Genomic DNA, 4,594 nt, shown 5'->3' with positions numbered 1-4,594 from the left:
TTCATTTAATTCAAACGCGTCCATGTCCATTTAAGTACATAACATTTTCTATTAATAAGAAAGGTTACTTATACATTTTGGTCTTCAGTCATAAGACTACATTACACAGATTTTAAAGAAAATATCGGATTTTCTGGATACATATTCCAACGCTTTTACAAGGAAAACGATTTACTTTTCTAACGAAATATCTTATGAACTCACCAACCTTTGTGTTGACACTTTTCAAAACTACTTGTATTCTCAGGAATTCAGTGAAAACAGGAAATCAACAACGTTTTGAGGATGGGACAATAAATCGTCAAACAGTTCATTTTGTATCATAATGTAATTGATGTGAATCATGTAAACATGTGCTTTGATGTAACGTTTTCAATTATATTTGTGTTGGTTGTATTTACTTTGAGCACTATTATACTCATTGTTGTGATACTCTACATGAAGTCCTCCACCCCCGGATGTTTCCGCTATCCTTGGTTTGGGGGTGTGACACCTGCAGATTTTGCCGTACTAGATATGGAAGAAGATCATCAAGTGCCGATAATCCTTAGAAGACCGTTTCTAAGCCCTAATCGAGCCATAGTGGATGTGAAAGAGTCTAAACTTGCATACCGGATAGGAGAAGATGTCATCACATTTGGAGTTGATCGAGCAATGAAGCATTCGAGATCTATTGATAATGCAAACTCTTCGATGGATATGGTTGATGAGTTATTAGAAAAGGAATTGACAAGTTGGCAATGAGATAGTTTAGGGGAATTCAATTTCTTATCAGAGAGGGAATTTGATGCTAATAAAGACCTACAAGAGTTAAAGAAGTTAATTGAAAGGATTGCAATTGACAAATGAACAAGGAACTCTGAAGAAGAAACGCGTCATGTTGAGGAGACAAACACGACATGTTTAAGCCAAAACTCGCAATCTGATGAAGCCATTGACGACAACATGATGTGTTTGCTTGATAAACATGTCGTGGTAAATGATCAACCCACATAGTTAAAACGAAAACCTTACTAGAATATGATGTTCTAGATTAAAATAACCAAAAGTCAGTTATAATTTCTCCTGATCCTGCTCCAAACAAGGAGAGTCTTGTGAATATTTTAAAGAAAAGAAAGAATAACATTTCTTGGAATAACACCGTCAACAAGGACATTAATCCTTCATTTGGCTTGCACAAGATCGACTAGGAAGTGGAAGTAATCAAGCCAACTGATCATGAATTATCAAATATGGATGAAGAATGGAAGATTAGGGAGAATCCTTGAGAAAGAAAAGTAAAGCGAACCAAGCCTCACACCTTGGTTTCCACAACTTTTGAAGTTTTTACCTTTCAAACACCATACTCTCATGTATATGAAGAAAGTGAGAAAGAAAGTTTGTTTTCAAGTAAGGATAAAAGGTTGAATAAAAAAGAGATCGAGATTGACAAGCTAGAAGTAGAAACCAAAGGACCAGAACAGGAAAAAGAAAAGACAAAACTCGTTGGAAGAGGCAAGGGCATGAAACAAAAATATGAGGAAAACGCCACTAAAAAGAAAAGGGAAAACTCGAGAAAACCATACAAAAGAAAAGTTCAAACTTACAAAATAAGATGGAAGGAACAAAAGGTAAAGAGAGAGGTCTCATTCTAGGACGCCACAACGTAGGGCAGAAAGGAGTCCAGTTCAAGACTCCTAAAAAAGAAGCAATTGCGGGAAGCAACCCGTCATTAGAGTTTGCTTTTCTTTTCTTTATCTTTCTTTTAGTTTTTCGTTTTCTTTCCTTTATTTTGTTATATTTTGTTAAGGATTTTCATCTTTGGCTTCTAAATAATTAAATTGTTTCTTGAGGACAAACAAGGATTAAGTGTGGGGTGTGGTAAAACTTTAATGAGAAAACATAATATTTGTTTCTGAACACCCAACACAGTGTGGATGAGTTGTTCCCACGCTGTGTTTGGGCTAAATTCTCCATTTATCAAAGATTTCCATTTCAACACGGCGTGTTGCTTTTATGGTTACCAAAAATATATCATTTTTTAACTTAGTAAAAAAGGTTTCTTTAACCCTAAAACGCAAAAATCGTTTTCACTTTTCACCCACTACCCCTAAACACGCCGAGTTGCCTTGAAGCACCTCAATCTCCAACTCCTTCGATTTTGCTTCATTTTCTTCGAAATAGGTAAGATTAGTAAGCCCTATTTTTGTTTAAAGTAAAGGTTTTTATGTATCTTGTATCTAGTTTGCATGAAAACCACATTTTTGAAACTTTGCCATAAAATTCTAGGGTTTCGATTTTGAACAAATTAGGACATTTTGGGTGGATTTTCTTGTGTTTATGTGCATAATATAGTGTTCTAATTAAATCCCTAGACTTGTTTGACGATTTGGTCAATATGTGTTCGAATGGGAAGTAGATAACCAATCTGTTCATAGAACACGACGTGTTGTTCATCCAACATGACGTCTTTGATGATCAGGAAACCTAGATTCTGCTTAAAAGTTATTTTTAACATCTTTTATTTTTTTTGGTTTTCTCTTTTGTTGTTCAAATGTGCAGAAAAGATGAGGAGAGGACAAAGAAACCAGCAAGATCCATAATAACAAGAGGGTTTTCTGTGGTATAATTTTTCGAAGGTTGTTTCTCCGAGGTTCTAACGGAATGGAGGAACAAGCTTGAGAAATTAAAGATAAGAGACTTTTACATCACTAATGGAGTAAGTTGGTAATGGCTTGAGCAAGTCGGGCTTGTTAATGCAATAAACCCATATTTAACTAAGGTTTTCATGGGTGATGGGGTGAGGATTATGTGCACCGGTTGGAGGAGGTTGTTCTGGTTGCAAGAACCAGTATATAAGGAACTTTGTTTGGAGTTTTATGCTACTGTTTAGTTTAGAGGAGGAAGTGATCCTTTAGATACGGACAAATTAGTGTGTTGCTTCGGTTAGTGTGGCAGAGTTGGCTTGGATATTAGACATATACAATCGGTTGGAGGCGATGTCAGAGGGCTTTCGTGTCTTTTTAGACACTTGTCACATGGAATTTTCGAAAGGTGTTAATGGGGGAATTCGTGGACCACAATTGCCAATGGTGTTCACATACCACCGGTGGCTTAAGAAGGTGACATCTGGTCACCTATTCACAGCCTCATTCACTATTTCATCTCAAGCACCATCAATATGAGGAAGGATTTTGACAAGGTCCCCAATCTTGATTTATTTTTCCTATGGAGCATCCTCACTCCTGGGGTTTTCTGCAACATACCCCAATGTTTGGCAAAAATTATGGTGAAGAAGGTGGCCAAGGATAGAAAGGGGCACCAGTTTGTGAAGGTATGTTGGTGAGAAAATTGGCTAGGTCTTATGGTTTGTTTGAGAGAGAGGCCAAGAGTTTCTTGACTATGATACGAACATGTTCTTCAATGCTCTTCTCTACAAAAGAGCTAGAATTGTAGAGGATAACAGAGTGAACAATTTCTCTATTCCTAATGATGATGAGGTGGTACAACCAGAATATATAGGAAGATGGGTGAGGCCACGACCAGTTGACGTTCATGAGGAGCCGCCAGTGATTTCCATGGAGGATGAGATGCCTTTGCATTTGTATAACCGGGCAATGAGGCAATACCAAGATAATATTAGTTAGGGGCTTAGTTATCAAAACATACACACCGATCTCCTATTTCAACATATGAAAATATCAAGGCCAGATGGGTATCCCACTTCTTATCCTTACATTCCGAATTGGGATGAGCTATGGAGAAACATGCAAGGTGGAGTCGGTGGGAGTGGAGCCGGGAGAGAAGATGAAGATTAGTTATCCTTTTCTTAATTTGTGTTTGGAGTGTTGGAAGAATACTTTTATTTGTTAGTTTTATTTTTGTGTGTGTTTGGTTTGTTTACTTTTAAACTTCTAGTTTATTAGGTGTAATGTAGGAATTTTAATTTAGTGTTTTTTTTCCTTTTAATTATAAGGTTCTTGTTTTTGATTTGTGCAGAAGATAGGTTGATAATTGAGTGATTATTAAAAGCGTGAGAGGAACCAAGTGAGGGGTCAAATCTTTGATGTGAAATTAGAAGATTTTGAGCAAAATTTTTGAGTCCGGTGATTAAAATTGCAAAAGGCAACAATGTTACAAAAGACATTGAAAGTTGTATTAAATTAATATCATTTTTAGACCAAAGAATCGTTGTTGTGGCAGAACGAGAAAAATAATGAAATTACCATCAAACACATCATGGTCATACCTCAATACGGCGTGTTCCAGTGAAAGAAACACGATTTCCATCTAAGAATCAATCCAACACGGCGTGTTCCGTTACCAACTCGATGTGTTTCAGCTTCAGTCATCATTTTCAAGACATTGATTGTATCTATTCAAGGTAGGCATTTTTCACATTCTTTGAGTTCATTCTGAGGCGTTCGAAGATGCTTTTTCCAGTTATATTACGAGATGTCAACCACACAAGACATATTGACAACCAAGGGCATTGATGAGTTGTTCCCAAGATAAATTCAGTTGAAGAAGGGGCTAAAGAGAAGAAAATCAACCTCGCCACTTCTATCCCAGTGGAGTCCATTCCTTTTCTCCCTTTTTACTCGTTCTTAATTTG

The sequence above is a fragment of the Lactuca saligna genome, chromosome 8 (assembly GCF_052625555.1).
Source record: "Lactuca saligna cultivar CGN05327 chromosome 8, ASM5262555v1, whole genome shotgun sequence".
Taxonomy (NCBI): Eukaryota; Viridiplantae; Streptophyta; class Magnoliopsida; order Asterales; family Asteraceae; genus Lactuca; species Lactuca saligna.
This window is presented reverse-complemented; position numbering follows the sequence as displayed.